This window comes from Phallusia mammillata, chromosome 5 (genome assembly GCF_965637545.1).
Source record: "Phallusia mammillata chromosome 5, kaPhaMamm4.hap1.1, whole genome shotgun sequence".
Lineage (NCBI taxonomy): Eukaryota > Metazoa > Chordata > Ascidiacea > Phlebobranchia > Ascidiidae > Phallusia > Phallusia mammillata.
Genome location: NC_137256.1, coordinates 23065100 through 23080159, shown reverse-complemented (window position 1 = coordinate 23080159; position 15060 = coordinate 23065100). Strand labels below are relative to the sequence as shown.

The following is a 15060-nucleotide window of genomic DNA, read 5'->3' as shown; positions in this document are numbered from 1 at the left end:
AATAAAACAAAAAAAGACAAATCAAACAAACCTTATGATGCGCATCCCACGCGAAACATAAACCTCATGATGAAAAAACGTTGCGAAAACGATTTTGGTTTAAGCGCGCATCGTCAACGCCAAAAATATTTTTTTACGAAAATAAATCGCCTACTACTTTTTATTGTACTTCATTTTTGGCCTTAGTTTTGAAGTATCAGGCATTAAATATTTGTCTTATTATGATATCACAGAAAGACAATTGCCTGTTTGGTTTTTTTTTCACAGCGTATACACATTGGACAAAAAATAGGTTAGGTTTAACTGATCCTCATGTATTGCAACAACTCTACTATGTTGGATTGATCGTGGATTAAGCCAAATGTCTCTGCTCTGCACATATGGATTTATTACTTATGTGAAGCCATCTCAACTTTATGACACTGTTTTGAGGTAAACAATTTGCCATGTTAGTTTTCAGCTTTACAAAAAAGGATATGCTTATGTTTTTCTACTTAACCTGTATGTTAAACAAGTGGGTCAAAATTGTCCACACTTGATCAATTTCAGTAATTTTATTTTCAAAAAACATATTGTATGGAATTATCTAAACCAGGGGTTTGCAACCTTTGTCACTGATTTTTCCCGTTGTTATTTACTGTTTTTTGTAATTGTATGACAATAATGATGCAAAGAAATGCGAACAAAACTTTTAAAGTTGGGTTAATGCTCCCGAATGTTTTTTCTTTATGAATCTAAAAATACCCGAAACATCTGTTTACCGTAAATTTGCACAAACACACATGTGCTGACCCATTCGTATTTGCTTGCAAAAACAATCATATGTGTAGATCAAATGATAGTAAATTGGTAAATAGGATATAAAATATATAAAATATGTGTAGATCAAATGTTTATAGTAAATTGGTAAATAGGATATAAAATATATAAAATGGAAGTATATTAGAAAGCCACCTTTCTAGTGTTTTGTGATATTTGGTATTAGAGCCTAAAAAATAGTAATTTGTGGTTGGTATTTTAGCTGAAGCTAAAATATAATGCTTGAGCTTCTTTAAAAACATGTTTATGAAGATTTTCCGCCCAATTTTAGTTGGTGCCCTAATATAGCAATCCATTTTAATCCACTTTGAACTTGTCTTTTCCTAGGGGTCTAGATTCTGCAACCACAGGGTTTTAGTGATGATGAAGGGATCGAAAGTTCAGCAAGTAAACAAGGTAATGCTTGAAATGCTTGGTGTACAACTAAATGAACAATTTCTTTGTAAGATTTCCCTCCAAAGAACACAATCAATTTTGAAACACTGTTAACTTAAATAAATAATTTTTAAATAAATAAATTAAATAAATAAACTAAATGTTTCAACATTTACAGTTGTATGTACCATTGTGTTACATAAGCTCCATTTTTGTAACATTATCTCGGTTGTAGCTTGTTTTTCAACAATGTAATGATTCAAGCTGGGTAAAACGCTAAGAAAGGCGTTTGCTTGTGTTAAAATATATGGAAATTATCTGTGAAAATAAACTCTACATCAAAATCCTCCGATTGTGCAACAGAAATCATCTCAATGAGTCAATTTAGCACCGAAATATTTTTCAATACAACTTCATCTAGTTTTCTATGAAATCAAACCGGCCTTAGAAATATTTTAACTTTATTTCAATCTGTTGGTTGATATTATACTTAGTATTTCAGCTACTGTGGCCATATTTTTTAAGGATATATTCACAACGAATTTCGTTTGCTGTCAAACCACGCAAATTAATTTTTAAAACTTAATTAAAATCTGAAACTGATATTTGGTTAAAGGCCTTATTGTACTTAGTGCATCTTTTGTTCCTCATTTATTTGAATCTTCATTCTTTGTTGTGAAAACAAACACAGCTCCAATGTATTTCAGTTTGCCTCATTTAAATTTGCTCAAGATAGCTAAGAAAATATTTTGAGTGCAAAAAGTAGGAAGTCAACTAAGAGGGCATTGTGATGTCATACTAGGTCCAATACATATTGGGTCCAATACATACGTTTTAAAAAGTTGTGCACCAAATCCTGACTTTACTTCTGTCTTTAACAATAACAATCAATCCACTGTTAAATAGTCATGGTACTAGCATTATATTTGACCTTTTAGACTTGATACAAATCATTCTTTGCCGAATACTAAAACGGAAATAGCACAAACAAAATTGTACAAGATTTGTTTGATAATATTTAGCAAATATTATGTGCAGTAATTTGTTTGTGAAAAATTATTGTTTAAAATGCTGTTTTTTAAGCTGAACCAAGTTCCATGCTGCATCATGTACAAGTAAAAATGCATCAATATTTGTTGTTTCCTTTCTAACACTGTTTTACAGATTACGATCGCTCCGAGCAAAAACGAATGCGAGATTTTGAAAACAACACATCTGACGGTGAAATCCCTAACCCGAATGTGAAGCCCTGCCTTGATTTGTCTGTGAAGCGACAAAAAAACTGATGAAGGTAACATTTTTGTTCTGCGTTTTAGATGCACAAACACATTGTTTGTTTTGTTGGAGTTTATAAAAGTTTTATTGGCACAAAAAAAATAATCATTACATTAGAATATAATTGAAAAAATAGAATTATGTCATAATTAACATGACCTTTTAAAAACATTTAATCACATCCCTAGTTAATACTGCTATTAATAAAGGGAAACCTGGAAAAAAGACAGTTGTTATTTGTGTGTTGTCCAACTGGCAACATGAAATCACACAAAGTTGAGAACAGACTATCATTAATCTTTTGCCCTAGAAATGAATCATTATGGGTCCCCTTCCCTGAAGGGGACACATATTGATTTTACTCAAAATGTTTTTGTTTTGTTTTCTTTCTTTTTTCTTCTCCCCAAAGTTTGTCCGACTTGTTTTTTCATCAAATCCTTGATGGATTTGGATGAAATTTACACAAATGGTAGACAAAAACAAAGTGGGATGCACATCTACAGTAGTTATGTAGATGTGCATCCCACTTTGTTTTTGTTGATAACCCCAGTATTTACCCCGCTAGGCCCCTAAAATGGGTATTTTCCCCCGAAGTTTGTCCGACTCGTTTTTCTATCAAATGGTTGATGGATTTGGCTGAAATTTACACAGATTATCTACAACTTTGCATGTGTGGGGACCCATGAGTTTTTGCTTGCAGAAACAACCAAGGTTATGAAAGACAATGGCCCAATACAAAATGGGACTCAATACAAAATAAGCATAGAAAATATATTTATGTTTTAAAATAGATCACACGAGCGATAAACAAACTCGTGTTTTGGAAGCTTGAAGTTAGGAAGTAGCCGTCAAACATTTCTATAAAACTCTAAAAGTTTGTTTTTTCCTGCTCTAAGGAGCGGCTGTCTGCTGGCAAGTGAATAAGCCACAAGATGCTTTGCCATAATATATGTGCCATGTTATTGTCAACGCAACATTACAGCATTTTCTTTCTACGGTTCTACGATTGTCAGATTATTTTTTTTTACCCCAGCAGAGCATTAAAACAGTCTTATATTCCCAGGTACATATCGAAGCACCCTTGTTTGCAGGCATCATGTCCTCACATCAACAGGGATCATTACCACTGCACTGATAGTGATTGTAACTTTCAGGTAATACACTTAACTTTACAATAACATATAAGACAGGTTAATCCCCTGCAAGTGGGCATTGTTCATACGACTTGCCAAGTTCTTATAAAACGTTTTCCATAAATGTATAGCGTCTTATTTACCTATTCTTAACGTTTGTGTTACGCATTACCTTTGCATTACTTAACTGCAAATACAGACAGACAAGACACTCTTATTTGATCCTAATTTTATTGGTCCTGAATTGTTGTAATCATTTGTTTTAATTGCAAGAAGATTTCATTAATAAGGAAAGATTTACTACATTAGTACGTTGTACTGCTTAAACTTGGTGTGTAACAAAGCGAGGTCTGTAAAGCTTTTTGTTGCAAAAAGCTAGATTTATTTTTCGTTGTAATTCAAATTCAGTGTCCTATTTTCCTGTTCTTAACTTTTCTGACCCTAAAATTCCAAATTTCTAATCTTTTTCAAATCTATCCAGCGCTTTACCAACAAGTCAGATGTGATTCGTCATTACAACATGCATAAGAAGAGAGATAACTCATTAGGTCATGGCTTCATGAGATTCCCACCAACAGACGATTGCTCGAGACAATTGGCAACTGTCACTTGAACGGGAAAAGCACCCACTACCATTGCTTGCATGTAGGTTCAACTCATCACTTGCATTTTGTAACGAAAGCGCGCTAGAAAAAGCTAACGTGCGCTGGGATTCGAACCCACGACAGTAGCTTATCTACCAACAAAGCTACTGAGTGTGGACAAAATACCCAAACTAACATTGAAACATAAATTTGTGAACAGACATGCTGCACGAAAGTCTACACTAGCACATCTGATGTGATGATGCATGAAAATTTCCACAAGAAGAACCAACAGTTTGTGAGTAATGGATTTAAGAGATATCGAGCCACGGAATCATGTGGAATGTCAGATTGTCCGTTTGTCAACCAACGAACAACTCACTTCCATTGCACGTGAGTTTCACACGAATGTCTTAGCTTATTCTTTCAAAAGCGTAGGCCGTGTGCACTTATTTATGTACTCGCGCGCTTACACTTTCCAAATGTAAGTAATTGCAAAATTCCATCAAAAGGCTTATGCAAGATGTGCGTTTTTTTAATCTCTTGAAAAGTATGTTTTAGTTACATTAAAAGTAGAATTTTGTATTTTTTTTAATTTGTATTTTACTGGCCAAGTTTTCTAGGAATTTAACTGAATTTAAACCAATGGTTCTTAAAGCTTCAGGTCTTTACCCAAACTTGTTTCTTAAACCCTTAATCTCTCTGCTTTAATCCCTAAAAGCAACTGTTTTCACTCAAAAGCATATTAACCCGGGTTGAGAGTAAACTTCAGCCGGTAAACTTCTGTGGACGTCGAAGTGTCGGAAAAATAATACATTTGCCAGAAGAGCTCTATTAGCAATAGCTTATATATTCAAAGATTGATGTTTTAAATTTTAATTTACTTGTTTTAAAGTAGTTGTTTATTTTTCCTAAGAAATGTTGTTTACAGCCCTTGACAAAAACAAGTAACATATATGAAAAAACACTAAATTTTTAGTCCAAACGTTTGTTTCAGATTTCCGACATGTGCTTGGAACCGCACAGCAAACCACTTTCACTGTTTGCGGAATAATTGCGGCTTTTCATTCACGTCAACCAGCCAGTTGGTGTCGCACAAGAGGAAACACGACCGACAAGATTTTGTGGGGTTCGACAGTCTAAGCTCAAGTAAGAAAAGTTACTTCGGAACGTATTTTGAATGAGAAATATTACAAAAATTCTTTTTTTCTGCACAAATTTTCATTTTTTCTATCAAAACTTTAATTTCTAATTTCTTCATCTTCTGTTAATCTTGTCGCCACTGCAACTTTCCTGGAGCTTCTCCCTCCTACTCCCACTCTCACTTCTCTTTCCTCCTCATGTTCTTCCCGTCCTACATCTGCTCCGTGCGCTCCACACCTCACTCCAGCGGTGGTGCAGCAGTTCTTAGTGAGACATCAACAAGCCCCGGTGACCTTTGGACGACCCCCGTCTTATCTGGGTGTCAGGGGAAATCCCCCAACCCCAGTTTTGATGCCATCTTTTATTTACCTCTACGTCATGTCGCGATTACTCAACCGTGAGATTTCTTTTCCTTTTCTTGCTTTCTATGAAACTTTTTCTTCACTAAAACCTTGTTCACTTATTAGGGATGCGAAGAGCCGAGCCGAGCCAGGACCCGAGTACTCGGTACCGAGCATTGCTATTTTTGATAAAACAGTTTTAGCATCAATCCCAACAACTGTAGCAACTGGTGGGTTTTCGTTTGACTTCTTACACTACTTTGCACTGTAACTTGCGGGAAATATAAACCACTCTGAAACACATTACACGGATCTGTTCATAAGTTTAATGGCAAATATAACAACCCAAGTAGATGTGGCCTTCAAATCACTGATGATGGCGCGAGCATTTGCAAAATTATGTATATTTGCCAGATCTGTTCATAAGTTTAATGACGAATTTAACGGCCCAAATAAATGTTAAAAGTGACATGCTTTTTCAAAAATCTAAAGAGCCACATCGGTTACACCCGTTTACTTGATTTAAAAGTTTTGAGTAATCTTGAGTTTAGGCTTGACACAAGTTTTGTGAAAGCGTCTCATACCAAATGAGCTCAATCTTAGGTTAAAAAAAATATGTTTCTGTGTTTTTTTCTTCACCAGAATGACGTGTATGCGTCGTGATTGCAAATATATGATGCAGAATCACTGGCACTGCACTCTGAACCGGTGCAGATACGTTTGCAAGTCGCTCGCCAAAGCTTAAACGCACAGGTATGTTAAGTATCATGCTGTAATGTGATCAACACCTAACTGTTCTACATTTATTGCTTCTGCTGCTATAACATACTGTCATTACACGCACACCAATACAACGGTCGCATAACATACTCAAAACAACGCCAGGTTATTTGCCTTGTTGGACCACAGGAGTATTTCGCTACAACGAAAAAGCATAGTTTATGACGTCATGGTTTTGGGCCCCAAAAAACGTAACACCAGCATAGGGCATAAAAACTTGAAATTGAAATAAACAATATCGTATTTTTTCTGACACTTGTTTGTTTTCATCCAGACAAGCCCACGACAGTTTGGAAGCTTATGCGAAAGCGGCAAAAGAATGTTTTCGAAGCTACACAGTGAAGAAGATGTGTCCTAACCCGGTGAGCCATCGCTGCTTGTTTATAAACTATGTGCTAGTGCTAAGCTTTCTGTTTCATCGACTTTTATCTCATGATTAGGGCAATGGCTCTTAACCTTTTTGGTGTAGTTTCCCACTAAAGTCAACCACCAACTTCGAATTTCCCACTTGTAATTTAATGATGTTTTGTGGCCTACGTTAAAAAAATCTTTACATGAAATAATCTTGTGAAGCGATTTGGTCTTGACCTTAAAGGTATACTGCAATCTTATTTAGTTTAAATAGTGCTTCTGGGAGAGATTAAAGTTTTTGGAATATTGAAGAGTCTCCTCTGCTTGCAATAGTCATTTATTGCATCACAATCAACCAAGGAAAGGCTTTTATTTGCGCCAAATAGCAAAGTCATTGATACTTTTAGTCTTGCCTGTGATGTAACAAATGGTCTTCGGATTTGTATGTGTCTTGTAAACCTAGGTGGAATTAATCTTATATATTGGCGCGGAAAATTTTTAGTAAAGTAACTTTTAACGGTTAATCAAAGCCGGATTCGACCCTCGGGCCCGAGTTTGGTTACCCAACTTACATAATTTCCCTCTGAAAACAAGAACCACTGATTTAGGGCCTAATGACTAAAAATGCGTCCCGTTTTATTAAAATATTTGCTGCATAAAGCAGTCTGAAATTGCAAATTATTTTCTTATTATAGTTTGTGGCCCCTTTTCGCTGTGACTGCTACCCAAAACACTTCCAACCAAAAATATTCAAGTGTTTCCGAAAAGATACTTATGTTATGTAAGTCTAAGATGAACATAATTTCATAACTGGGATCAGCCCTGAAGCGTGAATCGCACCGCAGACTAGATTTTTTTTATTTATTCAGAGTTGCGAGTTTCGGTTGAGGGGACATTACCACTGCTTGAAGCCCGGATGTCAGTTCGTTACTATAGAAACGTCGAAGCTTCTCTGGCACATGAATAAACATGAGAAGATTGCGAAAAGGTAGGCGAGCGGATGCGGAAGATATGGTGGGTTTTAAAATGGTGCAAGTTTTTAAAATTAAATGGCGAAAAAATTCCCTTTAATGGTTGGGACCATATTTTAAGAATTTTAACAATTCAATCCACTATTATCTTTTTTTAATGCTGCAACTTTGGAAAAAAAAACGGCAAAATTGCTTTCTTTTTTACCAATTTAACTTCAATCAACCTTTAGCCTGTCTTCAGGAGAAATCTTTTTAATGTTGCAAAATTGCGAATTGATACGACAAGAATGTTTCCTTTGGTTTGGGATCTTGTTTTACTAAATGTAACATTTAACTACGCCTTTAGTTCGTCTGTAAGAGATAAAACAATTTGTTAGCTATCTCAAATTGTAAATTAATCTTTAAGCAAATTGGGTTTAAAACAGTTACGTGGTTAAGTATTTGTTTTTGTTTTTTACCACATTCTGATATTTAAACACAATGTATATCTAAGCGATATATTTTGTTTGGAAAATAATTGATTTTAGTAAACTGTACATTTTTTGTTTCGTAGATTGCAAGTACAACGGATTGTCCAGTCATTATCACTGCATAAGAGCCGGTTGTGCTTTTTCTTTCCAATATAAACATCAGATGTCAACTCACGTGAGAAAACATCTGCGCAGAATGTTGGGGAGCAGTTACAACGGAATGGGTGAGATACAGAAATATACAATTGTGCAGAAACAGATAAAACAAAAACACGTGTTCAGTCGAAACATGAAAAAAGTTTGTACGTATACACACAAAAAAAACTTGCACCAAAATGCCACACACAGACACGTACAAAAACATAAAAATATACAGTAAAAACAACGTAAGAAACAGTTTGCTTGTGTGCCTGCAATATTTGATTCATTGCTCTGAAGCTCTACCGTCCTGGTGGGCAAACCTGACCGACAAATTTGTTAAATATGCCACCTAGTGGACGAAACGCTTGTTCGGTATTTTCCAGAAAGAAACAATTCTGTAAAACATCTTGCACAAACAAACACAAAAAATTATCGTCAAAGACACTAAGAGTTTTAAGATTTCTATTATTATTGCAGATATGACGTCAGACACGACTGACATCGACCACAGCAACGTCGATTCCGGCGACGACTCTCTACCGCTGATAGTGAACAAAGCGCACGAGAACGAGCAGCGTCCGGGCGTTGCCATGGATACGAGCCAGGTACTGACAAAAGAATCGAAAATCTTTGCCTGAAAATTATCACGAAAAATACGGCGTCTGATATGCTTGATTCTAATACAAAAGTTGCATCACAAAAACCTGTTAAAAGTTTAAAATATTACTTCAACAATATTTTTTCTTTACAGCAGGGGTTCCCAACCTTTTTTGCTGCTCGTACCCCTTTGTCAGGTCAGACCATTCTTCGTACCCCCAAAAAATTGTGATGGATTTTTTTAGATATATATTGCTAAATTAAATTGCTTTTATAGCTCAATTAAACGTAAAACCAGTGTTTCACACAAAAATGCAAAAATAAATTAAGTGTCAGTTATTTTGTTTGTCGCCAAACGATAGGTCGATTTTACTCAAGGCAACACGTAAATCCTCTATCATATTTGAATTTTTTTATATTCTAGACTTCTAGAACGAGCAGCAGTGTTTCCAAAATTTTGCATAACATTTAGTAGTCTTAATTCTAGCTGTTACGCAAAACAAAATGGTGGTGACAGTTCATTTAATATAAAAACAATGAGATGTTCGTTTTGACCCTCCTACTTTCTCTAGTTTAATAGGTGGATAGTAGACCGTTTGTGGCAGATTTACAGAAAGACTACATTGAATGCCTCCTTTATCTGTGCATTTTCTTCCCAACTTTTGTGCTTTTTGTTGTTTATTGCTGACAGCAAGTATAAAAGCATAATTATGAGACAATGAGGCTTCTTTCTAAATAACAACAGTTATTTGGAGATAATTGTTATTTTTTGAAAGCAAATGCCGTATAGGCATAATATCATTTACAATTTCAAAATAAAACTGTACTGTGAAATCTGTTTGAAAAGCTGCTCTGTGACCTAAGGATCTTCGTACCCCTTGAAGTTCAATCTCGTACCCCCAGTTGGGAACCCCTGCTTTACAGAAACCGTCGAATTTCATGCATGAGTTGAGTCGACATCACCTAGCGATGTTGGAGCAAATATCGAAAGGTTCAGGGTCGAAATATTTCACTTATTTCGCTTCGACCGAGGCGAGCTGAATTCATTATTAAGTACTACTTACATGAAATATTTCAGCAACACAATATATTCTCCACCCAAAAGTTCTCTGGCAGTTTTGTTTGACCAAGCTCCTTTCCATGTCCGTTTCATGTTTTTAATCCAACATATCTAAACAAAACTGTTTGAATGGAATTTCAGAATTCCCAAACAAGATGCCGTCGACAAACGGTGATTACCCTGATAAGATACCGGAAGAGGAGGGGAATTCGTTTCATTTTTCGGACCCGGAAGTTGTCAACAGGTGAGGAAAAGTTTCTCACCGACTTGTTTCGCAACCTGAACTTTTTTCGTCCCGTTTCGTTTTGATGCAAAACAGTTGAAGTGTCAGGAGTTTAAAGCGAACAAAAAAGTTTCACAAAATTTTCACAAAAACACGAAACCCAGAGAAATAGTTGGTATTCTCATTGGAATATTTTTTGACAAAATAGCAAAAGAAAACGTTTAGTAAAAACTTAATGACACAAAACGTATTTCTTATTGAAAAGTCAAGCAATTTTAGTTTTTCGGTTTATTTATTCAAAAACCTTGGCTGGGATTTCCCGAAATGTAAAAAAAATCTTGTTAAATGTTACGTCACTATTTGCGATCATGGCGTCATAGTAGTATGACGTAACAGTTGAAACTCTTAAATAAAGTTCAATTTTTTTTGAACAGATTCGTTCCGAAACCGAACGACAAGAATCAATTGATGTCCGCCAAATTCCGAATCAATAATGACGTCATAGATGGATTTCGAAGGTTCGAGTCTTCGGAGAAGTGTGGTGACACTCAGTGTCCGCATGTGTTTAAAGTACGTCATAATTCATTCATAGAAATCGTTGTCATGTAAATAAATATTTACTCAGAGAGAAAAAAAGAGGATCGATTATTGTAAACCACATTTCCGTAGCAACGTATTTTCCCATTATTCGTGAACAATAATATCTTTTTTCGTTTTCATGTAAATAAGTATTTACTCAACATAAAAAATGTGGGCTATGAAGGTAAAAATTGGCCCTCTTCACAAATTTCGAGGGTAAAAGATAATTGAGAACATATCCTCCTTTCTGGTGATGAAAGCATAGCAAGCCTGCTATAATCCCTTTCCCACTTGCAGGTTTCGCATTATCACTGCACGAGGGACGGATGCATGTACAGATTCACAGGTCGTACTCACATGTTCAAACATCAGCAGCATCATGAACGTGTGGCCGGTTGGTGAGGGACGACTTCAAACGGTTCAAGACAACACAGGATTGTGAAGTGGATGGTTGCCAGTACATAAGCACCAGCACACATTTCCACTGTCTCAGATGTCAGTTTAAGTGAGTCTATTCGATATTTGCTACAAACAAACCTTGGACTTACAAGAGACTAAGGGAGTTTTAAAGTCATGTTTTCCTGCACGAACTCGTTAGGAAACCCGCTTTAAGCTTTCAAAGTCGTGCATGTAACAAGCGCTATGGTTGGCTGCACGAAGCTAGTTAGGAAACCCGCTTTAAGCTTGCAAAGTCCGTAACAAGCGCTATGGTTTACTTTAGGCATCTTTATTAGAATTTTTTCGTTGCTTGGAAACAAACTTTGTATTGTGACGTGACATGTGTACAGACAGTGCGAAAGTTGGAACACATCGACGTCAACACGTTAAAGCTGATACACTTGAACAATCGGGTTTCGAGAGATTCAGAGGAAAGGAGGATTGTATGCGGGACACGTGCAAGTACAGGTAACAATCAAGCTATGTGATGTCATAAACCAGAGGACATTCTGTATGAAAGCATCAAGCTAATAAATGATAAGTAACAGCAAGCGGTGAAAACTCTTTCAACCTACAAGGTTTCATGTAAAAGTAGTTTTCTGGCAGAAGAGTATGAGTTGGCGGTCGATTACGTCACAGAAGTATGACGTAACAACTTGAAACTGTGAAATAATAATTGAAATTCCAACATCCGACAGAAATACTTCCCACTTTCACTGTCTGCAACCGGTCTGTACTTATTCGGTGGTCGGTCTGTCCGGCATAGAACAACACGCCAACAAACATAAGAGAGGAATTCTACTCGCTCAAGTCTGCACAAAAGCCGGGTATGTCATCACCCTGTTACTTCATGATTGTTTAGTGAAAAATATCGCAACTTTTGATGTTTTTTCCGCAGACAAGGCATTGAATACAGCAACATGTCACAAGCCTGAATTCCGCTGAATCATCCTGACTCAGCATTTAGCGCCCCAACCTCAAGCGGTGCCTACCCACAATTCAACGCAGAGTCGTACGCTCGAGTGAGCACTCACAGCAGCCCCGTTCCGGATGAAAGGGCATCGCCACAGTTCAATGCTGCTGCCGTTGTGACGCAACAGTTTAATCCTAGTCTCATGCAAGGAAACGCAGCCTCTAGTGTGGCGATGGACCTCTCTGATTCGCTCAATCTGTCTGTCAATCAAAATCACCAGGGCGGGGTTACAAGCGTGATGACAGGTTACCATGCAGGCATTGGACTTCTAACTTTCCTGGTTGTTATTTTTCCCGTAGATTAAATCGTTTTTCTCCCGTGAAAGATTTTTGCGCTTGTTATAGTTGGTGGTTAGAGTTTTATCGTTGTTGGATCGAGTTTCTTTTCACGTTATAGCGACTTGCCTCCTGTTTATGCAAAAGCCCGCAGCTTTTAGCTTTTATGCGCATTCTTTTGACCGCGAGTAACCTTGACGGCGATGAACTCTTCTGTACGGGGTCAACGACCTTCTGTAACCTTTTATCAGCTCGTTTTTAGCATCGAATAAACAAAAGCCTGTTTTTTTGCGCAACATCCTTCTATGAAGTCATAGTGCTCGATTGAAAGCCATAATCTTTACATTGTTGTGTCAAACACAATGCTCTGTGTGACGTTACAACGGCATCCTGCCTACCGTGCTCATTTTTTGTTTATTTATTTAATTACTTCGTACTTTTGTAGTGTGCAGCATGTAACTGTGTTCGTCACGTACTTCCGTTTTGTTTTACTGGGGACCTGTTTTTGACGGGAACCTCTGTGATTGGTCGATTTTTTAACCAATCGAGATCACGATACAGTCGCGCAGCATAATGTCCATACTGTGAACAATAAAACCGTTCGAACACCAGCTAATGATCTTTATGACGTCAGCAAACGAATAAACGCCGATTGTGAACACGAAGTGAAATTTCCTTGTTTTTATTATGATCACTATTTTTTTGCATGTATTTTTTGTTTGTGATTCTTTTCAACCAAAAACGAGTTCTTGTCGATATGTGACGTCATCGAGCAGGTGCGTGTTTATGACGTCATGTGTGTGACGTAATGGACCGTGTTCCATCTTCAAAAAGATATAAATCCTTTTTTATCCGACTCGAGTGCTTCATCAACCCCTACGTGCTACGTAATACATTAATGACGTACTCGCATTATGACGTCTGACTGTGACGTAACAAACTGTGTAGTGTGACGTTTTACCGCGTGTGTGCTAATAGTTATAATATATCAATGTTTAGCGGCTGTACTTTTTGGATTGTTGTCGTTGTTTTCACTTTGGTTGGTGCCTCTTAGCTGGTGGAGTTGACTCGATCGTTGTGTATCTAGCGAACAAATTCTGGATTCGTGCATTTTCTCTATGCATATGTACATAAACAACATATTGGTCACTCCGGCAATAAAATGCATGCGTGATTGGGAGTTGGTTTGAGTCAAGTGAGTTATAGATTGGATGATACAGGGCAACATCAGCACAGAACTGTTTGTCAATCAGGTAATCAAGAAACCGCACTGGTGTTTTCCGTGTAAGCTGTTTTATTTGGTGAACAGAACTTGCGGGTTCAACCACCGTTGTAGGTAACCGCCTGTCTTACAAAACTTACCTAATACATTGTAAGCATCATTCAAATAACCGAAAACGTGACTCGAAAATTGACGTTGTGGTCAATCGCATAAATTGCTAGTTGCACTGAAAAAATGCAGAGATGTAAGCCTAAGATCAACGATCAACGTTATATTTTTACCATTTTGATTGAACTTGATTTAAAGATGAGGTAGGAGGCAAAACCTGTGGAAATTGAACATTTCAGCAACAAGCCACTCAAAATCGGGTAACTAAAAACATTGTTAGACTTCAAACTGAAAAAAAGCAAAAGTCTGTAATTTAATCAAATACTGCGGTATGTAGCAATCTAAGTCAAACAGAAACTAGAAAATCAACGATGCACATTGAATTTTACCAAATCTATCAAAACCTCAAAGCAAAGGAAACAAATTTGTATGACAAAAACTCGACAGTACATATAGCATTTCTATGAGCACAAAATTCTGACGACTTTGGTTTCCTTTAATGCTCTCAAAATAGGAAAAACACCGTTCGGTGCTTTTAACTCTCAATGAGTGGCAAAGCGGGAGCTGATCTAAATCCAGTCAAGTTGGAGCAAAAACAGTGTAGCCTATTGTTGTTAACGTGCTCGTCTTGCTCCTCCCAATCCTCTTCGGGGGAAAGGTGAGCGCGATGTCGCTGGAAGTCGATGCCTTTGCCAGGCCAGATCGCTTTTTTATTGCAGGGAGCCCACAAACACTCAAAAATTCGATTTGGCCTGGCAAAGGCATCGACTTCCAGCAACCTCGCGCTCACCTGCCTCAGAAGAGGAGTGGGAGGAGTAAGACGAGCGACGTAGCGGGTCGAATCGAGCGACTTGGTTCTGTCCAGCAGTCTTGTGATGCGCGAACTGCTGATCGATTGTGGGTTTTCATTTGGCAGCTACCCACATCGAGGCAGGCACCAGACCCATCCTTTGCCACACCTCTATGTCTCTCACGTGACCGCCGACTATTCAACCATGTCAAACGTTGTGACCACGTGATTGCATTGCAATGTACCCGCACACACGAAACCCACAAACGAAAGTTGGGTGCATCCATTGAAATAGCCCAAATTTTAGGCCTTGAGTGAAGCTCGTTCTGGGTGTTTCGACACACGGAACGTCGGCTCGTCCCCAGCTCCGTCACAGGTGACGTCAGAGCTCGGGAATCCGCTTCACCGCCGA

The 15060-nt window shown here is 37.5% G+C and overlaps 1 long non-coding RNA gene and 1 pseudogene across 2 annotated transcripts; both read left to right on the top strand.

Annotated features, from left to right (window-relative positions):
• Positions 1-271: 271 nt before the first annotated feature.
• On the top strand, positions 272-3597 carry LOC145229956 (uncharacterized). Its single transcript, XR_013860524.1, has 4 exons — positions 272-432; positions 1147-1215; positions 2359-2485; positions 3533-3597. It is a non-coding gene; the product is annotated as an uncharacterized LOC145229956 (long non-coding RNA).
• Positions 3598-5275: 1678 nt separating this feature from the next.
• On the top strand, positions 5276-13709 carry LOC145229705 (zinc finger protein castor homolog 1-like; annotated as a pseudogene). The gene is made up of 12 exons (XR_013860470.1): positions 5276-5335; positions 6313-6423; positions 6725-6812; positions 7671-7815; positions 8326-8466; positions 8861-8988; positions 10196-10284; positions 10698-10833; positions 11140-11236; positions 11631-11748; positions 11979-12107; positions 12179-13709. The product of XR_013860470.1 is annotated as a zinc finger protein castor homolog 1-like (transcript).
• The last annotated feature ends 1351 nt before the right edge of the window (positions 13710-15060 follow it).